Here is a 25,182-nt window from a genome sequence, read left to right on the forward strand (position 1 = left end):
TCTTGGGACTTGGACACCTTTGCTATGTCATTTAATAAATTTTAGTTGATTACCTCTTCTGACTTGGGAACTGGTTTCACTTTTCAGTGGTGTGATAGTGACACCACATTATTATCCATTTAGAGAGCATTTGTTGGTACATGTTAGGAGAGAGGGGGAGAGTGGGGGGGGGGGGGGAGAGAGAGAGAGAGAGAGAGAGAGAGAGAGAGAGAGAGAGAGAGAGAGAGAGAGAGAGAATGAGAACCAGCCCTGCTATTTATTTCCTATTTGTATGTGACCTTAGGCAAGTCATTTAAGCTCTCTGGACTTCAGTTTCCTTTTCTGTAAAAAGGGTTGGGTTATGATGTCCAAGGCTTTCCAGCCCTTAGACATTTATCACAGATGGGGAACCTATGACCTTGAGGCCACATGAGGTCTCAAGTGCAGCCCTTTGACTGAATCCAAACTTCACAGAATAAATCCCTTTAATAAAAGGATTTATTCTGTAAAACTTGCACTCAGTCAAAAGGCCTTACCCAAAGACCTGGAAGGCCACATGTGGCTGCAAGGCTACAAGTTCCCCACCCCTTTGATGGTAGAAATGGTTGGGAAATTTTGATTCAGTATATCACCGTTTTTAAAGCACAGATTGTTTTATTTTATTAATTTTGCAAATATTGTGAAACTAAAAAAATGGGGAGACATCATTGTTTTTGTTTTTCCCCTAAAGATCAATGATTCAATGACGTGGTGTCATACCATAGGATTTCCCTCATAAAAGTGTTGGCAGCTTTTAGTTTCCATGTTATTCTAAGAGAACTTGAGAATAATATTCCATGGCTAATGATGCTTTTGGAAATAATTCCATACTTATTTGAATGGCTCATAAGTTCAAGTACGTTCAACTGTGGGGGGCAAATTTGTGCTAAATCAAAACCTAGTGGAGTCTTGCGTGGCTCTTAAACATGTTGTACCCCATGAAATCCCACAGAATTGAAGCTGTCCATTGTTTAAAAAGAACTGAGCTTCATATCATTAGTTCTTTTTAATTTCATAATCTCGTTTGAATATTGTGTCTACTGAATGATACTAGAAATATCATGTATTCTATATTTGTCACATGTGTGTATGACAAGAAAGACAGGGAAAGAAAAGTCAGGAAAGCACAAAAGAAATGTAAAGGGAAATTAATAAATTAACAAACATTTATTAAGTACCTTCTATGCACCAGATATTGTGCTGGGTGCTGGGGTTATAAATCCAATGAACAACACAATTCCTACATGCAAGGAGTTTACATTCTAATAAAGGAGATAAGTGAATATAGATACATTATAGATATTCATAAAGATATTTGGATATATAGATATATGCATAGCATAAAGTAAATAAATACACATATTTATAGAGTGCTTAAATACAACATAATTTGGGAGGGAGGTCACTAGTCATTGAGAGGATTAGGAAAGGCATCAAGTAGAAGATTTAATAATGTCAATATATTTATTACCAAACTGTTAGACTTGAAGATAGGATATGATATCACAGGTTTTCTTAATGAAGAGAGAGAGGAATTAGACATTTTAGAATAGGGAGAGAATAGAAATTTGTCATGGAAACTTTGCTCCCTGTCAACCCTTCCCTTTCTACGTGTATTCCTGCAATTTTTTCACAAGTATATTAAGAAGGAAAATTCAATTAAAATAAATAAATGAAAGGATGTAAACATGAACGAGGAAATAAAAGAATTCACTCATTCATTTCCTCACTTGAGCTGCTTTATGATTAAAATAATAATATATGGTAACTGGCCTGTGAAGTCTACACTGAAGCAGGACAGAGTTGGGCATGATCAAATAACTGCATCATTCCTGCCTCCTTCTGTCAGCTTCAACTGAGCAATCCAGCCCGATGACTGGAAGAGAAAATTGTCTTTGTCCTGCACATGCTGTATTTATCCCTCACGAATATCCACAAAACTCAGCAGGGATTTGGCTGAGACAGGAAGATCATTCCTTGCAGAAAAACTGGTAATAAATCTGGGAGGCTTTGTATGAGATCTGAAAGCAGCTTTCAGAATTTGCCGGAGGAGACTTGTATAGCCATGAGTAAGGAGATTATGTAAACTGCACAGGAGCACTGAGAGAGCTTGTGAAAGCATTGTCAGAGTAAGGAAAGGTCTCTGCATTTTTTTGTGAGCAGAAGGAAGCTAGGGATTGTAGTGGGGTCCAGTTGTATAACCTTGCTCCCCTATACCATGCCGGATGCCAAAATAATATATGTGTATCCTTTTGTTAGCTATTTTCTATTGTGAATTGAAATAAAGGGGAAAACCATTGACTTCTTGTTATTGCAAACCTACACTTAAAAAAAATCTTATCCATATTTATACCTTTTTTCTTTCTTTGCCTCACATTCATTTCATAATGAATCCCTCCCTCTACCAGTGACCCACCATTAAAAAAGTTTTGTTTTAAGTTAAAAATCAGTTTTGCAATATTAACCAAATATAGACTGTATCTGACAGAATAAGCAACAATGAGTCAGTCAGTCAACAAACCTTTTATTTATTCTTTCCATGTGCCAGGTAGTATGATAACTACTGGGCATGCAAAGAAAGGGAAACAAAAAAAAACCCAAATAACCAGAAATTAAAGCAGTTGCTATCCTTACAGAGAGTATATTCTAATAAAAGAGACAACATGTAAATAACTAATCTACATTCATAGTCTCTCTCCCCTACCCCAACCCTTATCTCTATAAAGAAGGAAGAAAGGTGCATTTTCTCAACTTTTCTGTGGAGCCATGCTTGATCATTACAATTGCACAATTTTACTTTTCTTGCTACTGCTGCTGCTGCTGCTGAATCTAGACTTTAAATTGAGTTTCAACTTTCTGCATTTTAAAATGTCATCTGCTCATACTGTTCTCCCTAATCAAATTTTTGCCTATTTTTAGGAATTGTAATCTCTTATATGTATAAGATTGTTTGTAGTTTATCATGTTTTTCTATGAGTATTGCATGCATTGAATTTCACAAGAATCCTGTGAAGTTAGATGGACAACACTATGAATCTCATTTTACAGATGAGGAACTGGCACCTCACAGATCTTAAGTGACTTGCCTAAGGTCACAGAGCTAATAAATATCAGAGCTAGAACATCAGAAGAAGTCTTTTGATTCCAAGTTCAGACTTCACTACGCGGTCTCCCATATAAAGTTATGTATCAATAATCAATATATTTGTCGGTATGTATGAAGTCTACACTATGTCCTAGACACTATGTAGGCAGTCAGGGTACAAAAAATCAAGAAAAAACAAGCACCTTACACTTAGGAAGCTTCTATCCTAATGTGATAGAAAACATGTAGATATTATAATTAGAATTATACAAGATATATACAGAATAAGTAGAAGCTAACCTTAAGAATGAAGACTCTAGAGATGAAAAAAACCCTTCAACAAAAGATGTTCCTTGACTTCTCCTAAAGAAGCCAAGGAACTTGAGAGGCTGAGGTATAGAGAGAGAACATTCTAGGTGTGGAGTATGGCTAGTACAAAGATGGAGATGGAGCATTGTGTATGAACAATAGCAATTAATCTAGTATGGCTGGACTGTAGCATATGTGAAAGGGAATAAGATGGAAAAGAAAGGAAGAGGTCGTAGTATGAAGGGTCTAGGATGTCAAAACAAGAGTTTATATTTTACATTAGAGGTAATGGAGAGTTGCTGTAGTTTACTCAATAGTCAGATGACATAACTCCTGACCTGAAAGAATCTATAAGAAGAAAAGCAGGATGTAAACTACCCTGGTTTGTATTATCAGTCATCTTTTTTATTTATCAAACCAGTGGCACATACAGGAGTTCAGAGGAGAGAGTGATTGCTATTCCCTGAGTTGTTGGAGGAAAGGAAGGTTCACAGAACAGATACAATAGTAGATGGTACTCGAATGTTACATACCCGTATGTATTTGAACTAACACTAAAACTGAGGTCTTCTGAATATCACTGGAGTACTGTTTCCACTACACTGTGATGTCTCCCATTAATGCTTTAAAACTTATTATTTTTAGTTGACCAGGAATTGGTGGGGAATTGGGTGAGAGGACAAATAGAGGAGAGTGTGAATATATTGTCTTCTGTCAAAGTTCACCTAAATATGACTGCTAAGCCACAAGGGATGACTCATTTCAAACAATGCAGTGATTTAGGTATTTGCCCCTAGAATTGGTCCATGTTTTTTGGCCACATGTAGACATATACACCTGATTGTCATTGCTTTAATTTTGTAAATGTTAGAGATTTTGTATGACATTATAGTAGAAAGAGATATTTTCCTTAAATCTTTTCATTTCAGGGAAAATAATGAAAGGCATCTAATTTCATATATTTTGTCACCTAGATTAAAAAAAAAACTTAAAAAAGATGAGCTTGGAAAATATGACTTGAAATCACATGGACAAAGATTTTTGCATGTGAAGCATCCTTTCCAATCTATTTTTTCCATCTTATGAAACATTTGTTTCAATATTTAATGTTCTGAAAGCATAGACAAAGATGAAAGAATCAAATACTGTCCTCAAGGAAGTGAAACAAGGTACACCAACACAGCTTCATCAGAATGTATCAACACATCCGTTGCAGAGCTGTTTTGAGTGAGGAGTGAGTTACATTGTGGATTGTACTGGTCTAGATCTCAGCAACTTATGTGAAGTTATGTGTAACTTTAATAATAGCAATACTTGTCTCATAAAAACAATTGCATACACACATATAAATATTTCTCCATGGATTTCAGAGATCTTCACCCACTTACTCAAGCCTATTATTTCATTTGAGCAATATATAGTACAATAAGCCTAGTTTGAGAATGAGAAGAGGAGAAGTTTTAAGGGGAAAATATTTTTCTGGTTATTTTCATTTTATAGAAAAGCTTTTTCTTCACCTCTCTTTCAGTACATAAGATTCTTTCCAGGCCAGATTCCCACCAAAGACACAATGTTTTTTTCAGTAGATAGATCCAGTGTACTAAGCTTGGTGCATCTGCTGTAATTCTGCAATCCATTGGTCTAATATGAACAAAAGAACTCTTTTGAAGAGGCATTAGTATATCAATGTGCTAGTTTGATAATGATAGGGGAAACATCTCATTAGATTAATTAGACAATTACCAAAACTCACAGCTGTAGTCTTTGACAACAGATACAGTATCTATGTGTTGATGAGACACTCTATATAGTTTCCAAGAATGAAAGTATACAGAACCGTTTATTTATTTTGTATTTATTGTTAAAGCTAATAAAAAGAAACTAGAATGTTACTTAAAGATGGTAATTAACAGCCTCTTCTGTGTTCTTGATTTTTGCATGACATCATATATAATCACAAAATCAAATGTATATTGTATACTTTTGGATTCCTTCTTAGTTTGGTTGTAAGTCTGACTTTCATTATTAAACCACTAGTGAAATAGAATTGGAATCATGTGTCTCTAAAAGGAGGAATACAAATCAAAAATCTTAGTTACCCTCAGTGGATATATTTTTTTCTTGTTAGAAAATGTAAGCTTATGTTTTAAGAGGGTAGGCACTGTTTTCACTCATTGAAAAAGTCTTTCAAATATCTCCCTAATAAGGAAGTAACTATTTTCTCCTGTTGTCAAAGAGTGCAGCTGTGAATTTTGCTAATTGCTCAATTAATCTAATGATATACTTTCCCTATCATTATCAAACTAATACATTTCAATACTGCAGTTGCATTCTTCAATAAAGCTGTCTTGTTTTTATTTGTGAATGTTGATACACAAAATTATATACATGTTTATTATAATTCAGTAACGTAAAGCTCGATATTTCTCCATCTATGAATGGATTCAGTGTAGAAATAGGAGAAAAGTTGGAGCTTGCCAAACCTTCCTCCTTTACCTACCTTAGGCTATTGCCTCCACGTATATTCTAGCTGCCATCCCATATCTATGTGTTTCCAAGACCTCTCTATTGTCAAAGAGCCTTTCTTTGAGAATGTGAAGGTGCCTTTATCTTCGTGATTATGAGCAACAAGACAAAACTCATGCAAGAATGATATTTGATATGAGGAATATTACTGCACATTCAGTTAATTGTTTTGAAAGTTGATACAGAAGGCATTTTTTTCTTTCAAGGGCTAAATAAATTGTGGCTCAAAACAAATTGGCATACACTGTCATAGCTAGAGGTTTTCAGTGAAACTAATTTTTTTCTTCATTACATTTTAGAAAGAACTTGGAAAGGTGGCTAATAATACAGACATGGAGGTTTGCTCTGCACATAACAGATTAAAAATTCTCCCAGTATAGGGAACATACCATACATGCAAACATGCACACACATATGTAATATATAATATAGATAGTATTATAATACATGTGTATGCATTAGCGTGTATTGCATTGGGTGTATGTTGTGTACATATTCCCCGTAATACTTGGGATAGTGCCAGGCATATCACAAATGCTTAATGAAAACATGAAGTTTCCCAAATCTCTTCCCTTCTGTCTCTTCTGCTACATCAGTCGAATAGGATTAATGGGGAAAGGGTTAACCATGATCCCATTTTAATTACTGTTAGGATTAAGAAGGTCTTTCTCAAGTCTACCACCAATCTTTCTTGCTGTAATATGAGCCAATGAGCTCATTTCTTTCTGTTTTGTTCTCATGGAAACAGAAAATACCTGATCATATTCCTTTGTTCAAGCCCTAAATTAAATGCATGACCCTGAGGTTTTCTTTTCACTATATTAAATTAAAATCAAATCTATTAGCTTTTACTGTATGTTATGTTAACATTAAAAAATCTTCCATGCTATTTAATCAACCAACAAGCATTTATTAAGCACCTACTACATGGCAGATACTGTAGTAATGGAGATAAAAATATAAAAGGTAGACAGTACCTATATTCAGACAAACTACTTTCTCCTGGGGGAATGAAATATTGTTCATTTATAATACAGGATCTCTACAAAATAAATAAAACTGTTCAGGTGGGGCATTACGTAGGAAAAACCTTTTGAAGAACATGGCATTTGACTTATTCTTGACTAGAACCGATAGTCCCAAATGACAGAGATGAAGATAGAGAGTGTATGAAGCATTGGCTAATAGCCTGTGCAAAGGCATGGATGCAAGAGAATGGCACAGAAAGAGAAATAAAAATTAGTCCATTGTGGCTAGAATGTAAAGTAGTCAAGAGAGCGATTATGTGTGTAGATATATTGGATAGATACTGAAGCCAAATTGTGATGGGCTTTTTATACACATGCATACATACATACACACACACACACACATACACACACACATATATATATATACACACACACATATACATATATATATACATATACTAATACCTACATAAATGTGTGCATGCATATATGTGTATGTTTGTATAGGAAGAAGGTATTAAACAGATCGTAAATTTATGTTGTTTACTCATTGAAATTAGGAAATATTTTAGAATTTGATTTGGAATAGTTTTAAAAACCTTTCTGCTACATTTCCCCAAACCATCTCCTAGATTCTACATCTACATTTAGAACCCCGCTGTTATACTTACTAATATCATACTTATATTTCCCTAAAATCACTAGGTGATTAAAACAGCCAATGAAGATTGAAAAAATATTCAGTGTATGTATTTTTAGGTGAAATCAACCTTTGAAAGAGACACATAAGGACAATCTTTAGAGAGAAAAAATAGCAAATTTATTCCAAACTCTTCTGTTGGAACCATAACAGTGATTGTGCCAAGAGATTAGAGAGCAAAAGGACCCACTTAAACATTATTAGAGTTTCAGCAATAGAAAACATAGTCATACTGGACAAAAGATTCACATAATTTATGGCCATCTTGAAAACTACAGTTGATAGAAAATTTTACACCTTCCATCTCTGACCTTATCTGCCAGACTGAACTGTCTGTCTTTCCATAATAAAGAAATGGGATTTGAAAATGAAAACCAACAACAATAACAACAAATAAACTCAGTCAAGAAAAATTGAAAAGCTAAATCCTTATGCATAACCCATAAAGAAAATCATGTTATTATTCTGTCTACTTTTGATGCCATTGAAGCTATAGCTTTGTCAACTGTGACTTTGGGTCAGATCCTACCCACTTTTGCATATAGCATTCAAAAATAAAACTATATTTTATCATCGCTGCCATCATAGTCATGAATCATTGCTGTGATTTGTTTCAGAATGCCAATAGTGAAATTTTAAAGGAAAAATTCTGCTATAAGATGAAGAAAATAAATTAGCAGTCAGGAGATATGAATTTTAGTGTGGGCTTTACCTGAAATTGATGAGTCAGTCAATAAGAATTTATTAAGTGCTTACCCTATGCCAGACACTGTGTTAAATGCTGGAAATACAAAAAAAAAACAAGCAGGGAGACAGTCCCTGCCCTCAAGGAGCTCATTGGGGGAGACAACGGGAAAGGAAGCTGGAAAATCTATCTATGTGAGGGGTGGAATGACAAAAGTTTACCTTATATGGAGAGCTAAGAGGCATGTTAAAGGAAGTCCACAGCTATCTAGTTAGAGGAAAAGGCTGCAGGGGCAGAGAGATGGATCCCTGTTGGTTAACAGCCTACTATATGCTATACATGGGGCTAAGTGAGAGTGACACAAATAGAAATAAAAAGACAGTTCCTTATTTAAAGGAGCTTGCATTCTAATGGAGTAAGCTAACACACAAAAGGAAATTGAAAAGCAGAGTAGAGGGGAGTAGAGGTACAAGGAGAAAGTATCCAGTGAGGGGGCATGTTGGAGAGGTCCAGAGATGTCCTAAAGGAGTGTAGATACTGGGAAATGGGGAGAAAAATGGCTGAGCCCTTCCTGCCCTCTAGTCAAAAAGTCCATTCAGAAGGTCAAAGGGCACTAGTAAGATGCGAGTACCAGGAAGATTCAATCTTGCAGCATAAAGATATTTCCCAATGATGTTTCCTGAGTCTAATTAAAATGTGTGAATTCCAGGACTAGAGTGAAGCTTCAGGATAAAGAGCTGGGGAATGATAGAGGAAGTTCAGAGTGCAACCTAGGAAAGAATGATGATGGTGAAAGTGATGGTGATAATAACAATAACTCGGTTTTTTCTACTGCTTTACAATTTGAAGAACACTTTCCTCATTAAAAAAAAAAAACCTGTGATGTATATTGTACAAGTGTTATTATCCCCATTTTCCAGAAGATAAAGCTGAAGATCTGAGATTTTAAGTGAATTAGACAAAACAAAACAGAAAATAAACATCTGAGGCATGATTCAAACCCAAGGACCAACATCCCAGGTCCAGCACTATTTTTACTATTTGTGATCAAGTCACTGACCTTCTCTGGGCTTTAGTTTTCTCCTCCATGTTATGAGGAAGAGTCACTAAATAATCTCTTAGGTCCTAGAATCACAGGATGGTATGACTTATAGAAAACTGAGCAATTATCTAGCCCAGATACCTCATTTTACAGATAAGGAAAATGAGGCCCAGGAGGAGGAAACATCACACAATCAGATAGTAACTGGCTGATAATCTAATCCAATTCTTCTGACACCAACTTCAATATGCTTTCTATCCCTTTTGCCTTGTCAACTTTAAAATTCTGTGATTTCTTGAAGTAGGTATAGGTTTTTTCTTCTTAGTTTTTAATGTATACAAATTATCTGGACAATTCTCCCTGTCCTCCAAAGGGAAGATTTTCCCTAGGTAGATAGAGCACAAGTTCTCCTTAAAATTAAAAAAAAACAGTTTCTTCATTTTCTCATTTTATCCAAGAAGCATGGCATTTTAAAAAGCATTTCTCTGAATTCTGCAAATTTGTTTTGTAGCTCTTGCTTCTGTTCAGCAAAGTAAACAACATTCTGGTGGGGTTAAGGATTAATAGCAAGGAATTGCATGACTATCCAGCATGCAACCTTGAGGGAATAGATCAAGGGAAATGTCAGTCAAATACCTGCCCCTTACTACAGTTGCTAATTAATTTGTGAACATTGACTTGGGTTGCAGATTTGCTAGTATACAAGGGAATCAAGTCCCACCCTATAAATACTGTCTTGATTTAATGAGGCTTTAATAGGATTAAATGATTTTAACTTCATGACTTTATGTTTTTGATTACCACTCATACTACTTTTTGATATAGAACTTTATGGATTTCACTGAGGTTGAACAGTAGACTATAAATGAAGGGTAAGTCCAAAGAGGGGGGTAGGGGTGAAAATGAATGAATCCAAAATTGCTTTTGAGATAGGCTCAGTACATGAATTTTCAAAAATTCTTTTTTACAGTTATAGGCTAGAATGACCTCATAGGACTTTGATAAAAACAGAGTACATAATTTCAATTCACTATCTAAATTGACTACCACCTAGGAAGCAACTTTAACTTAACAGCCTTAGTAGTGATCCAACCTCAGGAAGACCATGATTATTGAAGTTCCACATCTAACACATACTGAGTGTGTCAGTATGAGCAAGCAACTTAACTTCTCAGTGTAATAGCCATCTAAGTTGACAAATTGCAAAGGGCCCATCAATTGCCATTGGTAGAGAGAGTTTCCTCATTAGTGCTTCCTCATACAATAAAATCCCCACCACCACCAAAAAAGTATGTTGTGTGCATGTGTGTAAATATAGTTTCCTATCAATGTAAATCAGAAAAAAACCATCCCAAACCAGCATCTTTTTTCTTTCTATAATGCATCATTCTAAATCTTTTTTTTTGCTTTCTGTCCTTTATCTTTAAAGCCATTATTTCTTAAAGTGATAATGTAAAGGTGTAACTAAAAAAAGATTTATGCTTATGGTTATGCTATCTGCTCTTTACTTTCAGAAAGATAGAACAGCAATTTAGACACATTGCAATTCTCTGGTTGTGGTGTGTTAGGGTTTTGTAATCTGAGGAGCAAGTCATAAGCAAAGGGAACTTTTATTTGCAAAAACATATTATTGTGTGTGTTGATCACATATGAAATATGATTTTTAATTAAAGTGACTGGATGATAAATGTTAAATTTTTAGCTTTTAGAAAATACTTTTTAAAGAAATAAATTCTTTGGTTCAGTTTGTTACCTTTCCTATTAATCTGTAACTTTTCCTTTATTGGTCATAGACTTTTCGCCTGTCCTTTTACTCCCTTTCTGCTCTCTGTGCATAAATTAAAATTTATTCATATTCTTAGAACTCTACAATCAATTATGGTACTGGCCAGGAATCTAGTGATGATAGTAAGGAATGGTCCTTTTCATGTTCTATACATGTCTATGTGACATTGTTGGTTATATGTAGTCTGTTAAATCATTGTAAAACTCAGACACTTATTAATCTTGTCTATGAATTTTATAAAGTATATTATAAAGTAAATTTTAAGAAGTAGCTAATTCTTTACTTAAATACACTAAAAGATCTATGGCTTCATTGTCATAGCTATTAGCTTTACCAATACAGATCATAAGCTATCTAAGCATTCTCATCACTACAATACTTGTATATGTCTCCCCATATATCCTCTCTGGAGGACATAATAGGTAAAATTTTAGCTACTTAAAATCAGAATGGAATTAATGTGTCATAGTCTACTTACACAGAAATCAACCTAGTCAAATAGCTAAGGGGTTCTGTGGGCAGTAATGGTAGAAAAATATATCAGTGGTTTGTGAAGAGAAAGTTCACCAACCTTTCCTTGGCAGATTTCCATAGAACGAACAGCACAGAAAAAACCCTGAAAACTTTGTTATTTGGACTAAGTTATGGCTGCTGTCTTCTAATATATCTATTTCCCTTTCTCTCCTCTATCTAATATCTATAATTTTTTTTATAAATTTCTTTATTTATTTTTAGTTTACCACACACGGTTCTACATAGTTTTGAGTTCCAGTTTTTCTCCCCTCCCTCCCCCCTCCCTCCCCAAGACGGCATGAAGTCTCATATAACTGTCATGTATAACTTCGCATTGAATTAATTTATGCACTAGTCAAGTCGTGGAGAAGAATTTTGACCAATGGAATGAATCATGAGAAAGAAGAAACAGAACCAAAAAAAAAAAAAAAAACCAAAAACAAAAACAAAAGAGAAGCAGAAAAGGTGAGCATGTAGTGTGCCTCAGTCTGTATTCAAACTTCGCAGTTCTTTGTCTCGATGAAGATAGCATTCTCCATCGTGAGTCCCCTGGAGTTTAATATCTATAATTTTCATTAATTTTCTGTATGTAATGAATTTATACATTGGTAGAATTGTTGAGTCCAAATCTTTCTAAATTAGTTAATACTACATGATATAATTTGCTTTACAAAATTTTCCAAGTTAACTAGTTACCTTTGGAAAGATAATGAGTCTATAAAAAATATAAAAAGAGTGAATAATTTCATCAAGTTAATTTATGATTAAGGGCCTGTAATAGTCCTTTATTATCTATTACATCAAATCCATCTTCCTTTTTTGTCATTCAAAACTCTTTAAAATCACTCTCCCTCTTACATAATTTAATCTTACTTCCCATTGCCCTCCAAGATGAATGCCCCTACTTCAAAAAAGGTTTATTTCCTTATTATTCCAGAGCTAAGATCATGACCTGACACATACTAGGCATATTTTAATTTTTTTTTAAATGCTTCAATTTTTTTTCAGATATCATGATTGCAACTCTTGCTTTTTTCATATTTACTTAATGTATATTTTTTCACTCATCCATTTCATTTTGTGTGTGTTTTTATTTTATAAATGTCTTTCTAATAAGCAAGAAATTATATGTTTTTTAAAATCCAATCTATCAATCTTTTTCATTTTATTGGATTCCTTAATCTATTAACATTAAAGTTATGAGATTACCTCCCTTTCTTTCTAATATTATTGGGTTTTTGTTATGATTTTTCCCTCTTCCACTATAGATATTATAAAGTACTTTATCTCTCAGTTACTTATCTTAATCTTTTTTTAAGGTTCCTCTATTCCCCTCATCTCCTAATCTTGTCTTCCTATTTCTTATCACTTTCCCTTTAGGGCATTACTTATAAATTCTTTTATTTTTCTTTCCTGATTTTAACTTTTTTATTTCTCTATTTTTTCTTCTTAGTCAAATAGATTCTCCCTTCCTCTCCTCCTCTTCAATTGGTACTCTTAATATTTTTTAATTTTTTTGCATCCTTTTTTAGAAAGGATTTCTCTCACTTTCTTTATTATCTATCCTCTTTTTTTCTACTCTAGACCTTCATTCTCTGGCTCAAGCATAGTACTCATTTAATAAATGCTTGTTGAATGATTTATTGATAGCTTCTAGCCAATGCTAATGTCTTTGTGTCATATTCATTATGATAATTCACTCATCTTATTCTTCTACATAAAATCCTATTTTCTTTCTAAGTTTCAATTCTAGATCCATGAAGCCGTTAACAGGCATGCCAGCCTGTAACTTATCGTTTCCTTCTCTGAATATTATCTCTGAGAAGACTATAGAAATGAAAAACTTTAACATACCTCTATCATATATTGACTTACACAGCATTTTACATTGCATTTTCTAAGTGTGTCAATATATAAGTCATGTTTCTCCAGTAAAATGGTAAACAGTTTCAGGTAAAATGAATGAACGACAAAGGATTAAGTACTTACTGTGTGCTATAGGTTGTAGGAAATCAGTCCCTGTAACTAATAAGCTCACATTCTAAATGAACTTCTTGTGATTGCCCTCTCTTTGGCATTTAGCACAACACTCAACAACAAAAATACTGAGCCACTCAGCAAACTTATTAAATTGATTTAGTTTCATAAAAGTAATGAAACAATACCAAAATATGTCATATATTTATTTAATACAAAGTAATTGAAAAATAGGGAATCAAATCCAATTCACCAAACATTTAGTGACCAATTATATCCAAGGCACTGTATTAGGATGTGGGGAGACAAAGGCAGAAATGAATGATTTTCTACCCTCAATTAACTTACATTCTGCTGAAGGAAGGTTTCAGTTACCCATGTAAATAAATACAAAATATAAGCAAATGAAAACATAAACCAAAGTGATAGAAATCCTTTTTCAGAGGGAGAGAACACTAACATTGAAGGATGATTGGGAGATCCCTTGAGTAGGAGATGGTGTGTGAGCTGTTCTTAGAAGAAAACTGGGAGTCCTCCAAGGTGGAAGTCAGGAGGGAAGACATTCTATACATGAGGAACCATGTATGCAAAGGAACAGTGGCAGGAAATGAAATATTATATACAATGACTATTTAAGTAGGCCTGTTCAGTAGAAATATGAGCAGGGAAATAGCATTAAATAAGACTCCAACAGTAATCAAGAAGCATAGTATAGTATGTTTTTAACACAAGGTTGGTGACCTAGCCTTTTATCCAAAATGCAAAAAGAAGAAAAATTAGGCAGCTTTGCAATAGATGAGGTGTGGAATATGAGGATCTAATTTAAGGTAGAAGCTCTGTGAGCTGAGAAAGGGCACATCTGTGACATGTTTATAGAGGTAGAATCAATAAGACAGACAATGTTTGCATGTGGAGGCTAAAGGATAGTAGAGTGTCAGGGATGACTCCAATGTTGTGATGGTGGTACAATCAACAGAAAGAGGAGAGAGAAATGAGTGTTGATAATTTTTAAATATAACTTGGTAGAGAGAAGTCTAACTGACAATCTCACAGTTGGCCTGCCTGGCTATGCAACATTTCTATCCTAGATAGAAACAACTTTCATCCTCCTTGTGAAGTCACTGTTTTCTGAGAGGGTAAGGTAATTTCACCCTCACAACATTCACTAAATCAACTCCTTTAAGTAGTAATGGAGTTGAAGCAGTAATAATGGTAGTATTAATAGTAATAATAATATTTTATGAAAGTTTGGAAATATAAAGTCTTAGAATTTGCAGCTCTTTGGTTAAATGTATTTTAAAGTGGAAATAATTTATTTTTATTGGCTGTGACCCAAAAATATTAATTTCTTTTCATCATTTTTATCTTACTAATAAAGAAGTTCAGGGTTTTTAACATATTTTTCCTAGGCAATGCTCCAAATTTTGCCCTCTGGTTGGTATTACAGTATCAGTAATTGGTGTCTCATGTTAACATTTATTTAAAGCTTCTGATTTAACATTTAAAAATTCTGAGGTTAATGGATCTGTATTCACAGATCCATTAACCTCAATAAAAACAAATGGAACCTCTTGTGAACTAAAATCAGCTCAGATCATGGATATGCTTTCACTACTACTCAGAACATTTAGATTGTGCTGATAAAATGTCAGGTCATAAAAAGGGCTACTAACATCATAACATTCAAGGTGATTTTCACTTTCCTGGCATTGTTAGTAAAACATACACAATAGAAACAGTCTGTAAATTATATATGTGCATGTATTGTGTGTGTGTGTGTGTGTGTGTGCGCGTGTGTATTTAAAAGAAGGAGAAGAAAGTTGGTAGGGTGTAGGCATGGTGGAGAAAGTCTGTACTGCAGTCTAGAGATTGAGACATTCCTGGTCTGGACAGTTTTCCTAAATTGGTATTCTGGGAGGAGCCATTCAATCAGAAGGAGAGGCCACAAGTGAGAAGAGCACTTTCAAAGTGTGAGTTCCAGGGCTGGAAGAAGAGAGGAGCAACATCGTAGAAGTGACATTTCAACTCACATGTTCTTAACTGTAAGGCTAGCACTCTATCTACTTCCTCATAATGCCTAAATGTGATATAAATAAATATAGTAAGCCTTAGATATGTATTTGCTGAAAGAATGAGTGGAAGAACACAATTAATTATTGATATACCCATGTAAAAATGAGGTAAAATAATTTCCATTAAATGACTTGCTAAGGTCCTACTGCTAATTAATAAAACCATAATTTGTTTATTAAGATCCTGCTATTGTAGGTGAATTGTTAATACTTTTATTTGTATATATTTTAGAAAACCATTGCAAGTTCCTTGCCTATATGTTGCTTTTGTCTGTCTGTTTGCTTTTCTATAGTGTTTTGAAAACTAATGAGCAGAACATCATTTCTCAGTGTTTATTGACAGTATTGAAAGACAGAGCAGCAAGTTCAAGTATTTTTTTATTTATTTAATAATTTTAGTTTTCAGCATTGATTTTCTCAAGAGTGTCAATTACAAATTTTTCCCCATTTCTACCTGCCCCCACTCCAAGATGGCATATATTCTAGTTGCCCTGTTGCCCAGTCAGCCCTCCCTTCTGTCACCCCACTCCCCCCCCCCATCTGCTTTTCCCTTACTTTCTTGTAGGGCAAGATAGATTTCTTTGCCCCATTGCCTGTATATCTTATTTCCTAGTTGCATGCCAAAAACTTTTTTTTTAACATCTGTTTTTAAAACTTTGAGTTCCAAATTCTCTCCCCTCTTCCCTCCCCACCCACCTTCCATAAGAAGGCAAGAAATTCCACATAGGTCACATGTGTATCATTACGTAAAACCCTTCCACAATACTCATGTTGTGAAAAACTAACTATATTTTACTCCTTCCTATCCTATCCCCCTTTATTCAGTTTTCTCCCTTGACCCTGTCCCTTTTTGAAGTGTTTGTTTTTGATTACCTCCTCCCCCTATCTGATCTCCCTTCTATCATCCCCCCTTTTTATCTCATTCCTCCTTCTTTCCTGTGGGGTAAGATACCCAATTGGGTGAGTATGTTATTCCCTTCTCAGGTCAATTCCGATGAGAGCAAAATTCACTCATTCCCCCTCACCTGTCTTCTCTTCCCTTCCTACAGAACTGCTTTTTCTTGCCACTTTTATGAGAGATAATTTATCCCATTCTATCTCTCCTTTTCTCCCTCTCTCAATATATTCCTCTCTCATCCCTTAATTTGATTTTATTTTTTTAGATATCATCCCTTCATACTCAACTCACTCTGTGCCCCCTGTCTTTCTATATATGTATATTCCCTTCAGCTACCCTTATACTGAGGTCCCATGAATTATACACATCATCTTTCCATGTAGGAATGTAAACAAAACAGTTCAACTTTAGTAAGTCACTTATGATTTGTCTTTCTTGTTTACCTTTACATACTTCTCTTGATTCTTGTGTTTGAAAGTCAAATTTTCTATTCAGCTCTAGTCTTTTCACTGAGAAAGCTTGAAAAGTCCTATATCTTACTGAAAATCCACATTTTGCCTTGGAGCATGATACTCAGTTTTGCTGGGTAGGTGATTCTTGGTTTTAATCCTAGCTCCATTGACCTCCAGAATATCATATTCCAAGCCCTTCGATCCCTTAATGTAGAAGCTGCTAGATCTTGGATTATTCTGATTATGTTTCCACAATACTCAATTTTTTCTGGCTGCCTGTAGTATTTTCTCCTTGATCTGGGAGCTCTGGAATTTGGCATCAATATTCCTAGGAGTTTTCTTTTTGTGATCTTTTTCAGGAGGCGATCTGTGGATTCTTTCAATTTCTATTTTACCCTCTGGTTCTAGAATATCAGGGCAGTTCTCCTTGATGATTTCTTGAAAGATGATATCTAGGCCTTTTTTTGATCATGGCTTTCAGGCAGGCCAATAAATTTTAGATTATCTCTCCTGGATCTATTTTCCAGGTCAGTGGTTTTTCCAATGAGATATTTCACATTGTCTTCCATTTTTTCATTCCTTTGGTTCTGTTTTATAATATCTTGATTTCTCATAAAGTCACTAGCTTCCACTTGCTCCGATCTAATTTTTAAGGTAGTATTTTCTTCAGTGGTCTTTTGGACCTCCTTTTCCATTTGACTAATTCTGCCTTTCAAGGCATTCTTCTCCTCATTGGCTTTTTGGAGCTCTTTTGCCATTTGAGTTAGTCTATTTTTTAAGATGCTATTTTCTTCAGTATTTTTTGGGTCTGCTTTAGCAAGTCATTGACTTGTTTTTCATGGTTTTCTTGCATCCTTCTCATTTCTCTTCCCAATTTTTCCTCTACTTCTCTAACTTGCTTTTCCAAATTCTTTTTGAGCTCTTCCATGGCCTGAGACCAGTTCATGTTTTTCTTGGAGGCTTTTGATGCAGGCTCTTTGACTTTGTTGACTTCTTGCTGTATGTTTTTGTCTTCTTTGTCACCACAGAAGGATTCCAAAGTCTGAGTCTGAATCTGACTCTGTTTTCACTGCCTGGCCATGTTACCAGCCATCTTACTTGACCCTTTAGTTTTTTGTGGAGGTATGACTGCTTGTAGAGTATAGAGTACTTTGTCATAAGCTTGAGGGGTTGTGCTGTTGTTTTTAGAGCTACAAAGTAAGCTCTGCCACACCAGTACTACTCCCCTCCCAAGAACCACCAACCCAGACCAGACTCAGATCTAAGCTGGCCCTTCACTCCAGCTCAGATCTGCCACTTAATTCCTCCCACCAGGCCAGCCTTGGACAGGAAGCAACTGCAGCTGTAGTTCTGTAGCTGCACCACCTCTGCCACTGCCAGGGCAGTGACTGAACCATGAACTCCCTTCACTCTGTTGCAGCAGCTTTTCCAACTAACCTTCTCTGTTGTGTTTGATGTTTGTGGGTTGAGAAGTCTGGTAACTACCACAGCTCACTGATTCAGGGTGCTACTGCCTGTTCCACTTGGTTCCCAGTCTGGTTGTTCCAGGCTCAGCTCATGCTGGGCTATGCTCTGCTCTGCTCCCCACTCTGTGCCTGATAGACCTTACCCAGCAACCATCCAGGCTGTCCTGGGCTGGAGCCCTGCTTCCCTCTGCTATTTAGTGGGTTCTGCAGTTCTAGAATTTGTTGAGAGCCATTTTTATAGGTGTTTGGAGGGACCTGGGTGGGGAGCTCATGCAAGTCCCTGCTTTCCAGCCACCATCTTGGATCCACCTCCCCAAGTTCAAGTATTTTCAGAACCAAAATAAGTGGGTAAATGAATACATGGCATCATTAGAGCCCATTGTTTCTCAGGTAGAAAGTATTAACTTACTAGAATTAGTATCATTATCTTGTCACCTTGCAATATGTGTGGGAAGCACAGATATCATAGGACAAATGATTTAATGTTTAACAATTGCAAAATAATAGATTTTCTTGAAGTCTCTGAGGAGGAGGAAGACCTGGCTTCAATTCCTGTTTCTGGCAAATATTGGCTATATAACCTGGAGCAAGTCAGTTAAACTCTAAATGCTCCTGAAAATTTGCAAGTCTAGAGGTTGCAGAGAATATGCCAAAATGCATTGGTAGAGGAAGTTCCCTGATCTGGAAGTTCTATACACAAATGAAATCACAGGTTCAGTTCTGATCCTTATCGTTGTCTTTATATATCTGAATAGATAGGGATGCAAGTGATGAGCTACAGGAAGCTAAAATCAGTGATTTTCTTGAGTAGTAGTTCGTTTTTTCATCCATATTCTCAAAGTTATATAATGTCCTGGCCCCTACATCGTCTTCCAATGGACACACACACACACACACACGTGCACTTTTTATTCAAGTATTCTTTTCAATTATGTAGAAAATTTAACATTCTTTTAAAAATTTCTTGTTCCAAATCTCTCCCTCCCTCTATCCTCATTCTCCTCATTAAGAAGGTCAACAACTTGATATAGATTATCATTTGCAGTCATGCAAAACAGATTTCCATGTTAGTCTGGTTGTTAAAAAAAGATAAAAAAATAAAATTTAAAAAAAAGTATCCTTTGATCTGCATTCAGATTCCCTCAGTTCTTTCTCTAGAGGTGGATAGAATTTTTTATCATTAGACTTTTGGAATTGCTGTAGATCATTTTATTGCTGAGAATAGCCAAGTCATTCACAATTGATCATCCTACAATATTGCTGTTACTGTGTACAGTGCCACCTGGTTCTGCTCATTTCACTTTGCATGAGTTCATTTAAGTTTTTCTAAGTTTTTTTTCCTGAAATCTGCCTGCTCATCATTTCTTATAATGCAATAGTATTCCATTACATTCACATACCACCACTTGTTCAGCCATTTGCCAAATGATATATATCACCTCAATTTCTAATTCTTTGCCACCACAAAAAGAGCTGCTATGCATATTTGTGTACATATAGGTCCTTTTCCCCTTTTTTCTAAATGTTTTTGGGAGAGAGGACTCATAATGATATTGCTGGGTCAAAGGGGATGCATAATTTTATAGCCATTTGTGCAGAGTTCCAAATTGCTCTCAGGAAAGGTTGGATCAGTTCACAACTCCAACTCCACCAACAGTGCATTTATGGTACCAATTTTCCCACATCACCTCCGACATTTGTCATTTTCCTTTTTTGTCATATTAGCCAATCTGATAGGTATAAAATGAGATGGTACCTCAGAGTTGTTTTAATTTGCATTTCTCTAATCAATAGTGACTTAATCACTTTCATATGACTATAGATAGCTTTGATTTCTTCTTTCAAAAACTGACTTTCTGTATCCATTGACCAGTTCTCAATTGGGAAATGACTCATACGCTGATAATTTTGAAGCAATTCTCTATATACTTCGAAATGCGGCCTTTCCTCATTTCCCCAATTTTCTACTTTGTTTCTTACCTTGTCAGCTTTGGTTTTGTTTGTGCGAAATCTTTTAAATTTATTGTAATCAAAATTATTTGTTTTACATTTCATGTTAATCTCTATTTTTTGGTCATAAATTCTTCCCTTATAGATAGATCTAACAGGTAAACTATGCCATACTCCCCTAATTTGCTTATGATATCACCCTTTATGTCTAAATTATGTATCCATTTTCACCTCACCTTTATATATGATGTCATATGTTCATCTATACTTAATTTTTGCCAAATTGCTTTCCAGTTTTCTCAGCAGTTTTGGCCAAATAGTGAGCTTTTGTCCCAAAATCTTGGATCTTTGTGTTTATTAAACTCTAGGTTACTGTGGTCATTTACTGCTGTATATTGTGTACCTAATCTCCTCCACTGAGCCACCACTCTATTACTTTAGCCTGTGACAGATTTTTAAAAAAATTATTATTACTGCTTTGCAATACTGTTTGAGATCTGGCATGACTCAGCCATCTTCATTCATATATATATATTTTCATTTTTTTTTTATATTCTTGACTCGACTCATTCTCATCCTCAATCACTTGATAAATCTTGTTGTCTCTACATTCAGACTGCCTCCACTCACAGAGCCACAATCCTGGTTCAGGCCCTCATTGCCTCTCCCTGGACTATTGTAACAGCCTGGTTTCCTTGACTCATCTCTCCTCACACTTTAACCTAATCAGTTGGCAAAGTGATTTCTCTTTTTTTCTTTTTATTAACTTATTTTTAGTTTTCAATATTCACTTCCACAAGATTTTGAGTTCCAAATTTTCTCCCCATCTCTCCTCTCCACCCCCCACCCCGATGGCATGCATTTTGATTACCCTTTGCCCTAATCTTCCCTTCCTTCTATCACACCCCCTACTTTTATCCCCTTCCCTTCTATTTTTCCGTAGGGTAATATAGATTTCTATACCCCATTGTCTGTATATTTTATTTCCCAATTGCCTGTAAAAGTTATTTTAACATCCAATTTTAAAAATTTTAGTTCCAAATTCTCTCCCTTCCTCCATCCCCACCCACCGTTATTGAGAAGGCAAGCAATTTAATATAGGTTATATATGTATAGATATGCAAAACACTTCCATAAGAGTTGTGTTGTAAAAGACTAACTGTATTCCCTTCCATCCTATCCCACATCCCATTTATTCTATTCTCTCCTTTCACCCTGTTTCTCCTCAAAAGTGTTTGCTTCTGATTATCACCTCCTCCAAGCTGTCATCTCTTCTACCTCCTCCCCTCTTATCCCCTTCCCTCCTACTTTCCTATAGGGTAAGATAGATTTCCATATCCAATTGATTGTATATGTTATTCCCTCCTTAAGTCAAATCCAATGAGAGTAAGGTTCACTCATTCTCTCTCACCTCCCCCTAATTCCCCTCCATTGTAAAAGCATTTTCTTGTCTCTTTTATTTGAGATAATTTACCCCATTCTACCTATCTCTTTCTCCTCCTAGTACATTCCTCTCTTACCGTTCAATTTCATTTTTTAGATACCATCTCTTCATATTCAACTCACCCTATGCCCTCTGTCTGTCTGTCTATCTCTCCATCTCTCTCTCTCTCTCTCTCTCTCTCTCTCTCTCTCTCTCTCTCTCTCTCTGTATGTATGTATGTATGTATGTATATATATATATATATATATATATATATATATATATATATATATATATATATATATATATTCCCTCTAACTACCCTACTACTGAGAAAAGTCTCATGAGTTACCAATATCACCTTTCCATGTAGGGATATAAACAGTTTGACTTTAATAAGACCTTTATGATTTCTCTTCCCTGTTTATCTTTTTATGCTTCTCTTGATTATTGTATTTGAAAGTCAAATTTTCTATTCAGCTCTGGTCTCTTCATCAAGAATACTTGAAATTCTTTTATTTTATTGAATATCCATTTTTCCCTTCATGGATTATACTCAGTTTTGCTGGATAGGTGATTCTTGGTTTTAATTCCAGCTCCTTTGGCCTCCAGAATATCATATTCCAAGCCCTCCAATTCCTTAATTTTGAAGCTACCAAATCTTGTGTAAACCTGATTGGGTTTCCACAATACTTGAATTGTTTCTTTCTGGCTGCTTGCAATGTTTTCTCCTTGACCTGGGAACTCTGGAATTTGGCTACAATATTCTTAGGAGTTTTCCTTTTGGAATTTCTTTTAGGAGATGATTGGTGGATTCTTTCAATTTCTATTTTGCCCTCCGCTTCTAGAATATCAGGGCAGTTTTCCTTGATAATTTCATGAAAGATGGTGTCTAGGCTCTTTGTTTGATCATGGCTTTCAGGTAGTCCAATAATTTTCAAATTATCTCTCCCAGATCTATTTTCCAATTTAGTTGTTTTTCCAATGAGATATTTCACATTGTTTCTATTGTTTTTTTTTTGTTTGTTTTGTTTTATATTCTTCATTTCTCATAGAGTTCTTAGCCTCCATTTGCTCCATTCTAACTTTTTAGGAATTATTTTCTTCATTGATCTTTTGGACATCCTTTCCTATTTGGCCAACTCTGCTTATTAAGGCATTCTTTTCCTCATTGGCTTTTTGAATCTCTTTTGCCATTTTGGTTAGTCTATTTTTAAGGTATTATTTTCTTAACTATTTTGGGGTCTCTTTTAGAAAGCTGTTGACTCATTTTTCATGATTTTCTTACATCACTCATTTCTCTTTCCAATTTTTCTTCTACTTCTCTTCCTTTCTTTTCAAAATCCTTTTTGAGTCCTTCCATGGCCTGAGACAAATTCATATTTTTCTTTGAAGCTTTGGATGTAGGAGCTTTGACTTTGTTGTCTTAGTCTGGTTGTATGTTTTGATCTTCCTTGTCACCAAAGTGAGATTCTATAGTCTAAGTATTTTTACACTGTTTGCTCATTTTACAGCAAATTACTTGACTTTTTAAGTCTTTGTTAAGCAGAACACTGCTTGCAGTGTGGAGGGTGAACTGTCCCAAACTTCACGGGTTTTGTGCAGCTGTTTTCAGACATAGTTCTAGGGACCTGTAAATTTTCAGTTCTTCCAAGGTGTTATAATCCAGTGATAGATGTTTACTCCTCTCCTGGCCTGTGCTCTGGTCTATGAGTGACCCCAAGCACTCTTTTCTGCCTTGGAACTGTGAAGAGGATTCCCTCTCCACTGCTACCACAAGCTCCACCATGCCAGTTCTCTTCCTTGCCCCAGGACTGCCATCAAGGACTGCAACCCACATCCAATCACCAGCAAAGCAAGAGAATTCTGCCTCAGTGCCAGGAAAGAGATCCCTGCAATCCCCCTCTGATCAGCTGCTCAATCCACCTACCATCAGTGAGCTGAGAGCTCTGGAAGCAGCAACTGCTGCTGCCCTGGGGCTGGGACCAGACCACGCTCCTTTCTCACCCAGGTCTTACATCCCTTTTCTACTGATCTTCTAAGTCAGGGCTGTCCAACCTTAGATTTTTATTGAAACAATAGACAATATATTTTGATTTGCCTTTTTAGTGAGAGTTCTGTGGTAGCTTGGCTTCATTTACTAAAGCTTTTATGTGTATTTCTATGCTTGTAGGCTGGCCACATAAATCCCACTGTGGGCCGCATGCAGCCCACAGGCCACATTTTGGACAGCCCTATTCTAAGTTGTCATTGGTGTGAGAAGTCTGGAAACTACCACAGCTGCCAGTTATTCAGTCCCCTGATGCATGCTCTGGGTTTGCTACTGGTCTGGGTGGCATGGTCCATACTAGACTGCACTCCTCTCTCAGACTGGTACAACAAATCTTTCCTGTCAACCTTCCAGGTTCTCTTTGCCTGATAATTTGTTTCACTCTGTCATTTTGTTGGTCCTGCTGCTCTATCATTTGTTTAGTCATTTTTACAGGTATTTGATGCGGTTTGGGGGAGAGCTTAAGCAAGTCCTTGCTTTTCCTATGTGATCTTGACTCTGTCCCCACAACTTTTTTTAAATGAGGTCTGTCCATGTTACACCAATGCTCAATGAGCTCCAGGTATAAATTTCTTTGTTTGACATTTAAAACTCTCCATTGCCTGTCTCCTTCCTAACATTCCAGACTTTTTGCACTTTATTGCCTTCCACCACATTGTGATCCAGCTGTATTGGCTTACTTGCTGTTCCTCAAACATGACACTCCATCTCTCATCTCCATGATTTTTCACTGAGTATCCCCCATACCAGGGTTAGTCCTTCCCTCACTTCCACTTCTCAGTTTTTCTTGGTTTCCTTCATGACTTAGCTCAAATCACTCCATTATTATTTTAAAAGGCTACCTTTAATATTTCTGCTTTTCTGCATTTAGGTGTAAGGTTTTGTGCTATAATACATGGTTAGTAGTTTGTTTAGGTGACATGTACCACTGAGAAAAATATATATTTTCTCTTTTATTCCCATTCAATTTTCTCTAGAAGTGTATCATATCTAGCTCTTCTAAAAAATCTATTCCTCACCATAAATTCTTATTTACTTTGGTTAGCTTTATCTAGTTTTGGTAGGGAAAAGTTGTGGTCCCCTCTATTGTATAGTTTACTGGCTATTTCTTCCTGTAACTCATTTAACTTTTCCTTTTAGAATTTGGTTGCTTTACCATTTGTTATCCATATGTTTAGTACTGATATTATGTCATTGTCTACTATACCTTATAGCAAAATGCAGTTTCCCTTCTTATCTCTTTTAATTAGGCCCATTTT

This window comes from Trichosurus vulpecula, chromosome 3 (genome assembly GCF_011100635.1).
Source record: "Trichosurus vulpecula isolate mTriVul1 chromosome 3, mTriVul1.pri, whole genome shotgun sequence".
Taxonomy (NCBI): Eukaryota; Metazoa; Chordata; class Mammalia; order Diprotodontia; family Phalangeridae; genus Trichosurus; species Trichosurus vulpecula.